Below are 17421 nucleotides of genomic sequence, written 5' to 3'. Positions count from 1 at the left end.
TAGAGCACATTCACTCTTTGTTTAATGCTATGCTTTGAAATGCAGTGTTAATGGTATTGATGCAATGTGCATTCTTGAGCACCGCATCATTTTTGCAAATGGACTTGGACTAGTACTTTATTCTATATGTTTATGTGTCTGTTCACCAATGTGACTGTTTATCCTTGGCGCCTGATGTTGTCCACTGCACATTACCTCCAACGAATGTGTCCTTGACTCCTTGTCCAAGAGAACAAAATAATTTCACACTAAAGCATCTATAGAAAATGTTTAAAAATGGAAATAAAACACACACCACACTTCTCAGTAGAAAAGGTCACCAGTGAATGTGTGAATATCAAATCCCATTTCTTTGCCAAATAACAAGGTTCAGGAAAAGTGTGTATTAAGTGCTACCTGAGGAAAAAGAAAGGTGGCATTACAGTTTGTATGCATGCACCCTACAAGAGCATACTTAAAAGGAAGGGCGCAAATTGTCTCCTGAGTACATTTTCTGCTGAACAGCTAACAGCAACAGTCTTTGAAGGCAAAGTACAGTGGAGGGGGAAAACAAAGGCTTAGCTCCACTGTAACCCAGAAGATAGAAGGTAGACCTAAATAATGACAGCATGTCCTTGAGTTATAAATATATAATACCCCTCAGGTGGCGCTGGGAGACAGCAGCTTCTGATTGGCTTTGGTTATAAATCATTCATTACAGTTCACATCAATAATTAATATTCCAACCAAACCTGAATCCTTTATGTAAATACTGTCACACGTTGGAAGGTTACCATTGTAAACTTGCACAGACAGCAGTTTTTTTTAAACTTTTGATTGCCGGCTTTGAGTGCTGTGTGCAAATACAACAGATGTTGTAGGCCGTAATCAAATATCATTTAGTATATGTGTGTCCTGATTATTGATTACTGTTACAGGTATTTCAATGAACTGCAGTGCATTTGAAGTGCTTTGCAAATGATGAACTTCAGTGCCTCATACAAAACAGTCGCATGGATACGCTGGTTGTGTTAAAGCCACCAGAGTTATATTGTCGCCTGGAATCTAGCAGACAAATAGCTTTCTAATTAGTTTGGTTAAGCTCTCCACACAGTGTCTAAAGCACCGACCAAATGTGTAGTCTGACAAGGCTGAACTGAAGAGGACGGTCTTTTGTGGCTGCCAATACTGGCAAATGTTGCAAAAATACAACAGACAAATGGTGGCAAGTCCTTACTTTTATACCTATGTATACCATGTAAACAAATCTACATAGTGTTTGCACATTTTAAAGAGAAGGTTTAACATTTTCTGAAACAAGCTGTTTTGCTTTCAGAGTCATAATGGTCACATGGGTAAGTTATACATTATAAAAGCTGTATTAATCGAGGTGGGGGTAATCTGTAAGAGTCACATAATTAAACCGCAACCGAAATAACCTTGGAAATCAACTGGACTTGGATTACCTGGATGACTGAGAATTTGCACAGATAAGTCACATAATTAGTTTTCACTTAGCTTAGTCGTTTTATTCAAGTATTTATTTCAATTACTCACTAATTTCGAGACAGTTGTGGTCAACCTTATCTTGACAGGTTTTGGAATTAGGCTCTCTAACTTAGTACTGATTAAAAACATGTCAGAGTCCATGTGTCTTCACATCTTGTTTGTAGGTTTCATCTGTTACCTGTGCCACACACAGCAGCAGCAGCAGCACTGATGATCAGATCAATCACAGCTCATTAATGAGAAGAAATGGGCTGCTGCAACACGACCATATGGCTGTGACTCACAACTCATCTACCCGTCTGGAGCCTGCAATAAAAAAAAGCTACTGTACCTGTCTTTTTCCTAAAGTTATGATTGTTTCTAAGCATTTAAATTGTATTTAAGTTTCCCTACTGATTTATGCAGCGACCCTTATTAAGTACAGTGAGAAAGCTCTTAATGAGTGTTTTAACCACTGAAAAGATTTGATTTGTTTTGTGGAAATTACTGCAAAGAAGCTTTGTAACCTTGCCACCCCTGGATTCTGTTTAATGGGCATATATCATCATCTTGTTGCTTGTTTTCCTGAACTTGATCACATTCGCTGTGGTGACACATACTGAGTGGCCAGTTGAAACGTCTTTGCTGTTGCTTGCAGGAAAACCTGTGTTTAAAACAAACCTGACACTGATATAATGCTGCATTATAAAAACTTATAGACAGATGCTGAAAATAGGAGGAAGCTGTTTCAACCACACGAGTTTTTTTTAGGTTACTTTCTCCAAAAGCACTGTATAAGTGTGCATTCTCATCACCGCTTTGGTGCCTTGATTCCACTGAATTTTACTAAAACAACATTTACTCCGTAGATAGGTTTTTAAGAGCGAGAGCTGTGATGTTATTGATTCATATTATGTGTCTGCTGCTGTTGGTGTAGCTCAGGCGCTTTTATCTCCCATTCCATTGACACTTATGCCTCAGCAGTAACAACTTTCCTGATGGACATGAGTTGGCACGGTGGTATCCTATAAAATGCTTCAGTGGGTGATAATATGGGCAAGAGCAAAGCACAGGGCTGCAGACTGGTACTTTTGTCATGTTAATGTGGCTGCATATGACGCTTCACAAATAGGATTTACTGTACAGGGCCCCCTATGAAATGGAATTGCAATCTCATAAAATATACTTTTAAAGAAATTGTGTGAGGAAACTCTGGGCAGTAAATTAAACTCCTCTGGCAGGATTAGATGAAGGAGGAGGAGGAGGGCAGCAGGAGAGCGTCTGCTCACAGAGGTCACAGATCTGCTGTTATTCCTCACATCTCCATTTCAGCCTTTATTCAGTTTTATTGCATGTTTTATTTTTCTCCAAAACATTTGTCCAAAGGAAAGCTGTGACATAAAATTCAAACATGAATGCCCATAAACTGGGCAAAATGCCCATAAACTGGATTAAAGTGTGTGCGCGAATAAAATCATGTATGCGTATGTATCTCTGTGGAGAGAAAAACTTCCCTCTTTTGCACATGAACTGAACAGTTGGGTTTTGCCTTTGTGGGAAAAGCGTGAAGCTGATTTACAGCTAAAGTTGACTCTCACTTGTGTAACATTTGGAAAGTTGAAGACCAATTTTAGGATGAGTCTCCACACTGCAGGCTCACAGAGCTCCTCTCATTAGGCCATATGTATGGTGGCTGTCCATGCAGAAGTCAGCTAGGACCTTAACATCGCTCTGGTCACTGGGACATTTGAGTGTACTTCAAAAGCCTTCAAACTTAAAACCGTCTCCTTTATCAACTCCTAAATCCCTGAATCCCCTGGCCCCTGTGTATGGAAAGCTCTCAGTAGATATCCAGCTGTGGCTGCTGATAGGAGCTTGGATGAACTCCTAACAAGCTTCTGGGTAAGATTCGGGAAAAGGTGAGAAATCACTTCCTCCTGCTTTTCAAAAAAAAAAAAAAAAAAAAACAACCTCTTTCTACCCCTGGCGCCACTTCAGTTTTGACAACACAACCACTCAACCTTCAAGTGTCACAATCTGAGCAACGTACCTCTCCAAATATTTTCAACCACACTGAAGTGAGTGCACTCTTTTTCTGACACATGAAACCATGACATTGTGAAATTAACCTGCATAGTCAATTTGTTTTAAGAGCTATTAACATAAAATTTGGTTAAGCTTGCTATTCTTGATTTTTTTTTTTCATAATGAGAGATAAAAGCTTAATAGCTTAGGGCCTGTAATCAGTGAATGTCTTGTGCAAAAAAGACTCAATCACAAGCGCAGCTATAGTATTCTGAGAGGCTGTCATTATGCATGTACACAATATCTTATTGTAAACGCCAGCTTTCTGTTTTTAGTAATGCTTTCAATAAAATAAACTAGTGAGAAGCATTCCAGGAAGGCTGAAGCTCCTCTGAACACAAAGTATAACCCTACCTGTAATTAGACACTGATTTTTATATACAGAACTCAGAGATTGATGCTATGGCAACCAGAAACTGACGGGGGAAGTAGAGACATGAATATGTGCATTACTGTATTGTTATATCTATGCATTAGAGAATGGATCGGGCTGCATATTTCTGTCTCTCTCATGCCTGAAAGGTGTCCATCCCATACCTGAAAGTGTGGTGTCCGAACCTGACCTAGACCCGACAAGCTTATAGTATATAATGTCCTAAAACGACCTCAGCCTGATGCAGGTGAGTATGTAAGATGTTTTACCCCTTATCATTGAATGAAGCAGACATTTGACTCCTCTGTCTAGCCTAAAGTTTGACCTACATATCTGAACCCAGCCTGGACCTAAACATAATTTTTACATTTCTGTCTGAACCTCCACCAAACCCTCAGGCGCTGATGGGTCCCTTGGTTTGGGTATCCACACTCTAGTCTTCTTCTTCTTCTTTCGGCTGTTCCTGTTAGGGGTCGCCACAGCGAATCATCTGTTTCCACCTAACTCTATCCTCAGCATCTTCTACTCTCACCCCAATTAACTTCATGTCCTCTTTTAGCACATCCATATATCTCCTCTTTGGCCTTCCTCTTGACCTCTTGCCTGGCAGCTCCATCTCCAACATCCTTCTACCAATATAACCACTATCCCTCCTCTGCACATGTCCAAACCATCTCAATCTGGTCTCTCTGACCTTGTCCCCAAAACAGCCGACCTGAGCTGTCCCTCTGATGTGCTCGTTCCTAATCCTGTCCATCCTGGTCACTCCTAAAGAGAACCGCAACATCCTCATCTCTGCTACCTCCACTCCTGACACCAACCTGCCTGCACTCGCCTCTTGACCTCTTTCCTACACTCCCCATCACACTGGACTGTTGACCCCAAATACACTCCTGCACCTTCCTGACCTCAGGCCCCTGTAACCTCACTGTTCCACTTCCCTCCCTCTTGTTCATACACAGATATTCTATCTTACCATGACTGACCTCCATTCCTCTTCTTTCCAGAGCAGACCTCCACTTTTCCAGGTGTTCCTCCACCTGCTCTCTGCTCTCACTACAGATCACAATGTCATCCTCAAACATCATTGTCCACAGAGATTCCTGTCTGGCCTCATCTGTCAACCTGTCCATCGCCATAGCAAACAAGAAGGGACTCAAAGCCGATCCTTGGTGTAGCCCCACCTCCACCTTGAACTCCTCTGTCTGACCTACAGCACATCTCACTACTGTCATACTCCTCTCATACATATCCTGAACTACTCTGACATACTTCTCTGCCACTCCTGACATCCTCGTACAGTACCATAGCTCCTCTATGGATACCCAATGTTGAGTTTATACATTTTATGGATTTTATGTAATTGTCATATGCATGTAGTAGTTAGATGCAAGATGTTCTGGCATCTGAACACAGCTATACATTTTATGGATTTTATGTAATTGCCATATGCATGTAGTAGTTACTAAGATGTTCTGGCATCTGAACACAGATTCTAATGGACACTACAGGGTTGGTTTTACTCAACTCTGCAATGTCATTTCAATGCGTTATTTCAGGCAACTAGAATGGACCCACCAAGCTTTCTCGTTAAAGGCTATATAGATGGTTGTCATATCCTAACTCTAAATCCAATTTTCTGCCAGCAATTGAAGCAGCAGAACAATAAATGAAACAATTACCTGTGGTCGAGGACGGCATTCGGATCATTTCCCCCATATGTCTTCCTGCATGGAGGCTTCAATTCATTTGTCCACATATAATATGAGCTTGGTGGGAATGATTTATAAATATGAAGTCATGCTTTAGATCAGGTGTATGGCGATGGGCTTTGATGTAGAAGAAAGAAGTCGTCACAACAACACAATTATAAACTAGTATATTTAAAAGGTATTCTCACTGCAGCCAAAGACGGAAACATGAAGTCACTTGAGTCACATGTTTTTGTTTACACTGCAGTAACTTGACAATTAGCATTTGAAGAACAATTGATTACAAAACAATAAAAGTTCCAAAACTTTTGTATTGAGTTGTTACGCAAGCATTTTTTTCTGAAAGACAGTTACAGTACACATTTCTCATTTCAGCATAAAGTTTTGTAGGATGGCAGGTTTGAGATATTGTTTCAAATCCTACTGTACACCTCCAAGCAAAGTTTATTTTGAGGTGCTGTCACATCTTGTCACTTCAGCACAGGTACCTTAGTGATGCCGCTTTCAAAGTCTCACTTCTTTCCTCTTTGTTTTAATGTTTCACACTTTAATCTCATCATCGTCTCTGTTTCTCTTAAATTTTACACATTTCTTGCTCCCATTTACAGTCTCTATGCTTTTACTCTTACTTCAATAACACCCATGCCTCCATTCTATTTCATGCATCATTTCACTGTTTAATTGCTGCTGGCTGAAACCTTCTCCACATTCCCCTGCAGCTCAACATTCCACCAATCCAATGCTATTGCAGCCTTGCTCTATTCAATTACCCATGGGTAGACTAAACTAGGCAGGGCTGTTTGGGCTTTCAATCACTGAAACATCACTTTGGACAGTGGCCAAACATCGTTGCCTGGCATAATAACACAAAGCACTGCTGTATTTTGGATCTGAACTTCAGATGATTGATAAAGAAGTATTGTGCAATATGAAAATCAATTGTGTTTAGTTTTTTGGTCTGAGATAAAATATACCAGCTCAATTTTTTTCCAGTGGTCACATCCTAAATTTGATCATCCCTCACTCCTCACTCAACCTGGAAGTCATTCCAGCCCACTATCTTGAAAGACATCCTAAAGCTCTGAGGACTGAGGAGGCTGCTTAGAGGAAACATGAGTGAAGATACACAAGACCTTCCGTCACAGAAGGCTATTATGGACTGACAGCCCTTTTTTGGAAACCAATAGGTGATTGGAGGCTTCAGATGAAGGATTGGAGGAAAGGACATCTCATGTCCATGTTTCCCTCAAAGACACAAGTGAGGGAAACATGGATGCAGTGAAGAGAGTTGAGATTTACCCTGTGTGTCTCCCAGAAATAAAGGATCTGATAATATATCTAAAGGCGTTTGTTTTTCTACCTTGATAGTGTCTCCTACATGTTCTCCCAGTAGGCATGATTTTTTTTTTTTTTTTTGGAATTTAATTGGTCCAATATTTGTATGGGTGGATGTTCAAACAGCTTGAAGGGCAGATGCTATTAGTCACTGCTTAATTGATTTGAGCTCCCTTTTTACATTACTCAGCAACTCCTACATTAGTTACTCATGTGTGGTGATATGAATAATGGGATTGTGTAGAGTGCTGAGATCACAAAAGTACCTGTTGCTGTGAGTTTTCACAGCATAGTACTAGACACCCTCATATGGAATGAACACGGCACGAAGTGTGCGGGAGCTGTCGATGACTCAGCAATTGACTTATCAAAAACAAAAAGTAACTAGCAGGGGTTAATGCTAATGCTGGCAATCTAAGTGTCTACTTGTTTGACCTAACTTGGTACTTTCTACCTTCTCAGTGAAAGTTAATCTGAAAGGTAGTTACCTAGCTTCCTAGCTTGCTAGCTTCCAACTTCCAAGTGGAAAACCAACTTAATTGCAGGACAAGTCCTAATAAATGCTGTGCTTTTTGAGAAAGGAAAGAAAAGTTTTCCTTCTACACACAGCACAATACAGTGTTCTTCAGTGAGTAACACACCATGTACAGTGGTGGGGGTACACTAGATCAAGGTCAAAGTGTTTATTTGTCATATGTACACTTAGGAAACGTGTTTCCCTGAACAATGAAATTCTTCCTTTGCCGTCCACATGATTGTCACACAATACAAATGAAATATAACGTAGATGAGCAATAACACATCTAAATAGGCAGTAAAATGACAAATCTAAGGCACTTTAAAGCAGCAAGTGAAGGAAGCGAATAAAAATACAACAAGAACACAATATAATGCAGAGAGAATATATGCTACGTGGGAGCCGTGGAGTGTAAATACTCAGCAGTGAGTGCAATTATGCATGTGCAAAATGAGTATGTAAACAGTACAAATGGAATTACATGAGGTAGATCCTGAGTCAGCTGTTTAGGAGTCTAATGGCAGAAGGAAAGAAAGAGTTTTTGAATCTAGAGGTCCTGCATTTCACATATTCGAGCTTCCGACCAGAGAGTAGGGCTATGGACAGTTCATGCTGGGGGTGAGTGGGGTCCTTGAGGATGGAGGCAGCTTTTCTACACATCCTGCAGAGACGGCAGTGGAATCCTGGTGATCTTCTCCACAGTCTTTACCACTCTCTGCAGGCGCTTGCTGTCCATAGCAGTAGTGCTGCCATACTAGACAGTGATGCAGCTGGTCAAGATGCTCTCAACAATGCAGCTGTAGAAGTTGCTGAGGATCCTAGGCGACATGCCAAACCTCCTCAGCCTCCTCAGGAAGTACAGCGGCCGTTGGGCCTTCTTGACCAGCTGTATGGTGTTAAGTGTTCAAGTGAGGTCCTCACTGATGTGGACGCCCAGGTACTTGAAGCCTTTCACCCTCTCCACTTCAAGCCCCCGGATGAACCGTGGCTGCTGAGTTCTCCCCTCCTTCCTCATGTCCACTATCATCTCCTGCATCTAAGTCACACACATGCAAGTCACAAGTAAGTCTCAAGTCTTAACCTGCAAGTCCCAAATAACGGTGGTGACAGTCAAGCAAGTCAAGTCGAGTCCCTGTTACAAGTCAAGCAATTCACAAATCAAGTCATACAAAATTCTGGGGCTCTGGTAATTTTATGGGAATATCTCATATTTAAGTGAAACATTCACAAACCTCCTCTGGTTATTAATTGTGCATTCGTAGGCTATAACATAGAAGGGGGACCGGAGGGTGTGTTCCAACTATAGGGGGATCACACTCCTCAGCCTCCCTGGGAAAGTGTATGCCAGGGTACTGGAGAGGAGAATTCGACCGATAGTCGAACCTCGGATTCAGGAGAAACAATGCGGTTTTCGTCCTGGCCGTGGAACACTGAACCAGCTCTATACCCTCTTCAGGGTGGTTGAGGGTTCATGGGAGTTTGCCCAACCAGTCCACATGTGTTTCGTGGATCTGGAGAAGGCATTTGACTCTGTCCCTCGCGGCGCCCAGTGGGGGGTGCTACGGGAGTACGTGGTCCGGGGCCTTTTGCTAAGGGCTGTCTGGTCCCTGTATGACCAGAGCAGGAGCTTGGTTCGCATTGCCTGCAGTAAGTCAGACTTGTTTCCCATGCATGTTGGACTCTAGCAGGGCTGCTCTTTGTCACCGGTTCTGTTCATTACTTTTATGGACAGAATTTCTAGGTGCAGCCAGGGGCCGGAGGGAGTCCGGTTTGGGGACCACAGGATCTCGTCTCTGCTTTTTGCAGATGACGTTGTCCTGTTGGCTCCGTCAAGCCAGAACCTCCAGCGTGCACTGGGGCAGTTTGAAGCAGCTGGGATGAGAATCAGCACCTCCAAGTCCGAGGCCATGGTTCTCAGTCGGAAAAGGGTGGCTTGTTCCTTTCAGGTTGGTGGAGAGTTCCTGCCTCAAGTGGAGGAGTTCAAGTATCTTGGGGTCTTATTTACTGGTCGATCTACGTTCCGACTCTCACCTATGGTCATGAGCTTTGGGTCATGACCGAAAGGGCAAGATCCCGGTTACAGGCGACCGAAATGAGCTTCCTCCACAGGGTGGCTGGGCCCACCCTCAGATATAGGGTGAGGAGCTCGGTCACCCGGGAGGATCTCAGAGTAGAACCACTACTCCTCCACATCTAGAGGAGCCAGCTGAGGTGGCTCGGGCATCTGTTTCGGATGCCTCCTGGGCGCCTTCCTAGGGAGGTGTTCCAGGCATGTCCCACCGAGAGGAGGCCCCGGGGAAGACCCAGGACACGCTGGAGGGACTATGTCTCTCGGCTGGCCTGGGAACACCTTGGCATTCTCCTGGAGGAGCTGGAGGAAGTGTCTGGAGAGAGGGAAGTCTGGGCATCTTTGCTTAGACTGCTGCCCCCGTGACCTGGTTCCGGATAAGTGGAGGAAAATGGATAGATGGATGGAGGCTATAACATAAACCTTAACTATTAAATAAAAAAGACATGCTTTTCATGGCTATCAGAAACTATTCTCAGTAAAATATATAATTGAGTCAAAGTCATTCTAACAATTTAAACTTAACATTAGCTTTCCAGCTAACTACTGACCTTGCCAATATGTTAGCTAACATACACAGTGACATACTTACCTTTCCTTGTGAGTTTTGTAGTGACTGATGAGACTGGATGATGTGGTTGTGATGATGATTTTTACAATGCAGACTTTGCATGCCATTGTTCTCCTCTTACTATTGACATTGTCCTTGAATCCAAATGTAATTATTTTTGGACTAGGCCTCTCAATAGCTGCACCCTGTGACTTGTGTTTCCTTCTGCTACTCTACCGTGTTTTGGTAGGTTGCTAGGTTTGTATGCATTGGACTAGAAATCATCCATATGCATTTCAAAAGCAAAATACAACTTTTCAGTATCTAAAAAAATCCAAATATTTAACTAAAAAAGGACTCAAATTTTACTTTGACTGTAAGGCAAGGAAACATGTAACCAAGCACAACTGATGTCAGAATGTCTAATTTTTAAAAGATATATTTATGGATTTATGTGTTTTCGTTGGAGTCTCTGAGATGCCTGTTGTATTGTACAGATCCATTTGAAAGCTATATAGTATAAGAGCATCACTGTGTTTTTTTCCTATTAGTCTCCTATGTCACACTGTCACTAGTGCTGGGTGATGGGTTTGTTTCCATAGAGACATTAATCAGAAAGCAAGTAATGAACCCACTGAATAAACAAATCAGTGTTCAAATACCAACACATGAATCTGATCTAATCTGTCTTGATCATACTGATGCTGAGGAATGCTGTCAAAATTAGACCTTGGTGAGGCTTTGTAATTTATGCTAAAAGTGAGGACACCATAATGCTTTGCTGTCAGAAGGAGGGAAAAGCAGGACTTTATGGGCAATTTTATCATTCCTTACAGAAACCCTAAATACCCAGCATTCATCATGTTTACTTAATCAGGCCAGTGTTTTGTTTTTAACAGCAGCGTTTCAAATACCTTCACAGTGAGTGTCAGAGAATATGCTCGTATTTGCAATTGTAAGCATGAATACAGAGCCGCAGTAGGACATTTCTATGCCACACACACAACATGTCAACCAGCAAGCCAAAATACACACAGACACGGTGCTTATCTGTTTTTCTCTGAGGCCTCACACATCGTAATGGCTCTATCTGCGTCACAAACACACACACACACACAACAATCCACTGAGGTATCCAGAGTAATTATCAGGCTGTTAATGATTGCCGCGCATCAGCAGTGCTCCAACCATTCATTACAAGAGTTCTTCAGGCCCCTACTGGGCCCGTGAGGCTGCTTATCACACACCACACCACTTGATAGGCTTAATGCAACCTATTAACTAACAAAAGTCTGGATGTGAAGTTCGCCAAACCCCTCCCATCTGTTATACACTTTGATTTATGTTTTTGTATCGGTCCAAAGTCAAGCATTGGATTGGGATGAGATGGATTGTTACATTTTTATCTTCTAAAGAGAGGATGTTGCACTGAAAAAATGTAATTACTGTGATAGCCAGAGTAGCAGCTAATCCCCAACTGAACTTCTTTTACAGCAAGTCTCATCTATGCAGCAGCAGGGTTTGTGTAACATGTATGACATCAGTGTAAATGTGTGATATTACAATGTTGGCCATGCAGCCACAGCTTGACTGCTAGTAGCCCTTGGAGTCCCCCTCCTATGCCTTCTTCTATTCCACCCACCTATACACAGACTGCCTCTTCTGACACTGACCCATCACCCACACCGAGGGTTTTACCACAAGATAGAGAGGGTCGATAATGTCTGTCCAAATCACAGTGGGGAGATGTCACCCCAGCCTTAATGAGAAGCTTTCTCTTGTGTCTTTGCCCTGTGACTCTGTGTGTGTGCATGCAGAAAGAGACTAAAGCCGTTTTCCCATATGAACTCATATCTCATAAGAAGATGCCCTTTCACACATGTAACACACAGCAGGAGATTGTCCATGTCAAAGACATGGATCTGTAATGGTATCCAGCCATGTAGATAGCTTTGGTTGTATTTGTTAACATTCAGCACAGTCTCACATTAAAGTGTACAATAGCTACATTGGTCCACAGCTTAAATCATAGTGGTGTCACAATAACAGCTGTAAAACTGTGACATGCCAGCATTTGTTGTATTGCAGCCAAGGGTCCTTCAGTTGTCTTCTTCTTCTTGGTGTTTTATGGTGGTTGGCAAACAATGAAATGGTGCATTACCCTCACTACCTGGACTGGAGTTTGGATCAGGAAGCCAATATTTATTGTCTGTTGACGGTGTATGGTTTTGAACTATAGAACATTAATAATACTAGGAAGGTGGTGGTTGGGTCCAAAAATGCAGACAGCTGGGGACTGAATCCTTTGTGCGTTGCTGTACTTTTCATTTGAGAGTGTTTTAATCAAACCCAGGGGCAGTGAAGGAAAGTAACTAAGTACATTTACTCAAATGCTGCACTTACAGTAGGTACCATTTTGCAGTATCTGTACTTGAGTATTTTGCTTTTGTACTACTTCATATTTTGACTTTATTACATTTTAGAGCTAAATATTGTACTTTTAACCCAACTGCATTTGTTGTATAACTTTAGTTGCTAGTTGCAAATTATTTGATATATTTAATATTCTTCGCAACCCGTTTTTTTTTTTTTTTTTTTTTTTTTGGTGGGGTGCTCACATTTAAAATAAAAGAAATCTTCCTATCCTACAAACAAAATGTCAGCAGTTTTTATAGGAACTGTGTCCTCAGTAGAAAGTAAATCCATGTATATTTGTTTGTACACAGTCATTTGTTTTGTACATTTATTCCTAAAATAAATATTTAAATCTGAATTGAATTAAATCTCCTGCCTCAACTCAGTGTTCACAGTTAAATTCACTTTTCTCTCTTCTGTTTTTAAAATTAATCTTTCCAGTCTTTTCAGAAAGTGCACTTGTTTTTAATTTCTTGTAGCTTGTTTTATTTTTTATCATCTCCAATAAATTTGATATGTTTCGTTTTCAAACATGATGCTGGGTTTTAATATGATAAGAGCAACACCTGTGCAGGGCATTGATTTAAAGTGTGTGATGATCTTATTGGCTGGCAGAGAATAGCCCCGCCCACTTGTGCAGAATGTCACCAATGAAGAACCACAAGTTTTCAGGAAGTACTGTTTTTGTCAGTTAATTAAATACACCTGAACCTACCAAATTGCTGTTCACTTCTCGGTGCAAAAAAAAAGCTGTTTACGGTTAAAAAGTTTTTCTTTATTTGTACAGTGAGTGAGTGAGTGAGTACATGACATAAGTTTGACTCTGAACCAGCTACCTGGTTCTGAAACAAACGCAGTTTTCTGTGTTGGAAATGGAGGAAGGCATTTTGTGAATAGGCAGCCATCTTTTTTTAATTTGTAATAAGAAACCTGTCAGAAAGGACTGTTGTGAACTTTTCTCCGCCATATGAATTCAGGATGATGGGGAACTTTTGGACTCTGAAGTCATTGTTAAAACAAACAAACAAACAAACAAAAGAAAACCTGCTCTAGCCAAGGGGAGGACTTCTACAAGAGAGGAGCACATCGACTTCACTTCAAGTTGAACTACAGAAAGTAAGCTGAAGTCTTTATTTATTAAGTTAGTTATATTTTTCTCGGTCTTTGTGCCATGACCAAACCTGTGCTTAGCCAACTGGACTACAGTTAAAATGGGCCTACATTCCTTTGCTTTTTATGTGCAGCATGTTTGCTGCTATGCTTGATATGATGTATTACAAATGAGTTGGTGTAGCAAGTGGCAGCAAACTGCTGTCTGTCTGAGACAAGATTTGGGGTTTTTTTTTTTCCCAGGTACACCTACAAACAGTGAGTGGGTCTAGGCTGCTTGTTGTGTCAAGAGATTGTGTTTGTATGCATATTTAAGTGGGTGCCATGACAGGTTTTTTTTTTTTTTTTTTTTTTTTTAAGTAGGCCTCCACTACAAATGTTAAGTGCTGTTATTTAAAGTTGTTTTTCAGCTGCTGTGATTCTGTGCTTGTAAGCTGCATTCAGACTGAACATGAAGCAAATGTTTGCCTTCCTTTTGTTTTTGTGAAACATGTGCCAGTTTTTAGTTAACTTGCTAAAACATCAGGTGCGTTTACTGTAGAAGTGGCCTCAAAATTAGCTTAACTAACCTGACAAACTGACTGTGTTTGTGTGTGTAACTCTTATTTTTGACATCAGTTAGCACAGACAAACACTTCAATTCATCACTTATTTTTTTGTAACATTTTTGCCATCTTTGCTGTAAGTTGTGCCACTTTTATTCATGTGACCCTTTCAATTAACTTTATACACATTTGTTCCACTTCTAAAATTTGCGGCAGGCTCAGTGTGAATGCACCTTGTAGCTTTCCATATGTGACTGAATATACATTGCACTGGTTTCTTTTTCAGATAAAGAAGGTAAGTCCTAGTGCCATACACAATGCAGGCCTTTATCACACTTATGCAGTGTGTGTGGTTGGATATATATGAATGGGGTTTGTAGCATGTATACATTCTTGTGACTTTTTCAATGGAACTTGCTGGAGTTTCTTTGAGTGGGAAGAAATCGTGCAGGGTATTTTCTGCTGTAATTTTAGACTGTTTTCAAGTCAGCGTTTGTGTCTCATTTAATTATGTTTGACTTCCAAGGTTTTCACTGTGTTTTGTTTGTTTCAGTTCAAAGTAGTTTAGATGGTGGCATTGTCCTATTTAATTCATTCCATAGAATGCAGATATTTTTGGCATGGACTTGGACCGTGTGTTGCTTTGTCCCAGTGTGAATATGTTTAAATGAATATGACAAAGCTGTGGAAAGATAAAGTGCATATTTTGCTCACTTACGTATTACACGTTAACTGTTTAGTGAGATAAAGTGCATATTTTGCTCACTTACATATTACACATTTACTGTTTAGTGTGTTGTTTGCTGTTGTTTATTCACCAGAGCTTGGCATCACATCAGTTAACAGTGGTTGAGAAAACCAGTTTTTATCAGTAAGGGTTTCATTTGAGGGCTACAGCCACTGACCTCTCCCAGAATGTGGTCTGTCCTACATTTTTTATGTCAAAAACTGCCCACTATAAGTAAATCGGCTACAAATGTGTATTGTGAGAGGACATTCAGGCTGTCAAACACATTCTCAGGCATCTTAAAACACCTTTAAAAGCTTTAAAATAGAACTCATTCTTATCTGTGTTACTGAATCTTGACACTCGCCCTCATCACACTGTACCTTTCAGACACTGCTGCTCAGTCTATTCATATAGACTAGAAATAAAGATGAGGCAGTTTTTGACTGTCAACCTTTGACTGACTGATGTTGGAATAGTTACTGGCCTTGCCCACCATGGATTTCTCAGGCACAGACAGGAGTGCAAGGAGGAGGTAGAGTTTTAAAAATCAGTCCAAATGTGATTTATGTTTTGGCCATACATTAGCCTTGTCTTCGACCTGGGTCAGATTTGTGTTTAAGCTCTTGCCATGTGCTGCATCTCAGACCAGGCCTGGGGAGACACTGCTTGGCACATGAAGCTGTTTTCTGAGGTACTTAATGTGGACTTTTTTTTTTTAAAGTCTGACATCTCTCCACATCAATACACTGCTTGCAGCTGTGTTATACTATAATATAATCCTGTGTTGGGTGTCAAGAGGGGCTTAAGTAGTAATTATTAGTATCAGTTGTGTTTACCAGCGTTTATTGGTTTGATCACAGCATAACTCAAAGTAATGAACAGATTTGGCTGTAGTCTTGGAGAGGCAGGGTACAGTCCACGGAGCAATACTTTAGATCTGGTGCATCATCATCCAGATTCAGGAAGGTTTTAAAGGATTCTTTACCGTTTTGAGATTGGGACTTGCAGCTGAGATCAAAATCTAGCTGAAACTCTGCTGATTCGGCAGGGTGTCAACACGTTTATTGTCTTCAGAAGTTACTGAACTAGATCCTGAAGAAAACCACAACCACAGGTTTTCATGGTGAGTGAATCATTCTATGAGGTTCAAACTGTCATGGGAATATTGCTTTTAGGTATAAGTGAGCTGCTTTGGCAGAGGTTTGTGCTCTCTGAGCGCTGTCGAGTTGAGTAATATTTCTTAAGCTTGTTCAGGCTAAACGAGTTAAGCTTTATGACATCCTGATGCAATGGATGTAGGGCACTGGACACAACAGTCAGTCGTTTTATCTCTTGTAGTGTGTCATAAGTGACAACCGATTGCAGCTTCTCAGACACCTCACTGTTTCCCAACACAAAGTCTAGCATGTCGTTAATTTCTTCACCGTCTGACAAGGTGGGCCAGTACTGACCGACAAGAAAACAGATGGTGGTTCTGTTCACAGTATTTTTGGCATATTGGACTGAACCATGTTCACACAGCCAGCCAGCCCTGTGAAATATCTACCCTATCAGAGATCGCTAGCTAGTTTTTGGTTTTACTACCTGCTTCAGTATTTTGTACTGTGGTATTATTTTTTTCATGCCAAGTGGTGACTGGTAGCAGCAAACATTTCAATTTTTAATCACTAATTACATTAATATACTGTGCAATAAATTAATGTTGAATTTTAATGCTCAATCCTTTTTAACCCTCCAAAGATGTTACTAAAGCTATATAGCAAAATAATTTCAGCTCCTTTAAAATAAGCATTGTGCTGATTGCTCAGTTAAGATGTCTGGGTTTCCTATAAATATTCCAAACTGCTGTGGAAAACTTATACATTACTTATTATTATGAAAATGAAAAATAATGAGCCTGTTTCAACGGGGCCAGAGCTGCAAGTCGATGGTCTGAATGCCAATGGGCTTGTTTGCATCTACTGATAATGAGTAAGTTAGAGGACTAGGCTTAAGTGGTTGTTTCCTTTGGTACTGATACTTTTAGGAACTGCTCAGGTTGATGCGTGGTGAGGCACCCGAGTGCGAGATGTGTCAGCAGTAACGCCACACATGAGGCCTCAGTCTCACAATTATATGATCAGTTCCTGGTAGAATCTTGTCATGAACCCAGGAGGAAGTTTTGTAGCCTTACAGTAGCTTATTCAGCACTGCAAGGTAATGCACTCAGCACAACATAGCCCCTCATGTCCTGGCAAGCTAATACATTTTTATTACTTGTGTCAGGCCATTTTAAGGCACCACACTATGCAAATGAAGACTTCTTCCCCGGGTATATTTTCTTGCTGACACTTTGGCAAAAAGCCAAGTGTCAAAATGTGTATGTGTATGTGTGTGTGTGTGTGTGTGTGTATGGTCCTACCAAAACCTAAATGCTGACAATTATCTAAGAATGCACTTGCAGCCAGTTTCACCTCCAGACAGTGAGAAGCAAAACTCTTTTGGGATGTAGCTGATGAAGGCAAGAGAAGTGAA

The 17421-nt window shown here is 41.0% G+C and overlaps 1 long non-coding RNA gene across 1 annotated transcript in view; it reads left to right on the top strand.

The window, feature by feature from the left end:
- The first annotated feature begins 13222 nt into the window (after nt 1–13222).
- Nucleotides 13223–17421, top strand: part of LOC109966513 (uncharacterized) — a 321406-nt gene continuing 317207 nt past the window's right edge. The window contains exon 1 of the long non-coding RNA XR_002275780.1: nt 13223–13638. This is a non-coding gene — a long non-coding RNA (uncharacterized LOC109966513). The remainder of the gene's footprint in view (nt 13639–17421) is intronic.

This window comes from Monopterus albus, unplaced genomic scaffold (assembly GCF_001952655.1).
Source record: "Monopterus albus unplaced genomic scaffold, M_albus_1.0 scaffold112.1, whole genome shotgun sequence".
Taxonomy (NCBI): domain Eukaryota; kingdom Metazoa; phylum Chordata; class Actinopteri; order Synbranchiformes; family Synbranchidae; genus Monopterus; species Monopterus albus.
The sequence above is the reverse complement of the archived record's forward strand: the minus strand, read 5'-3'. Positions and strand labels throughout refer to the sequence as shown.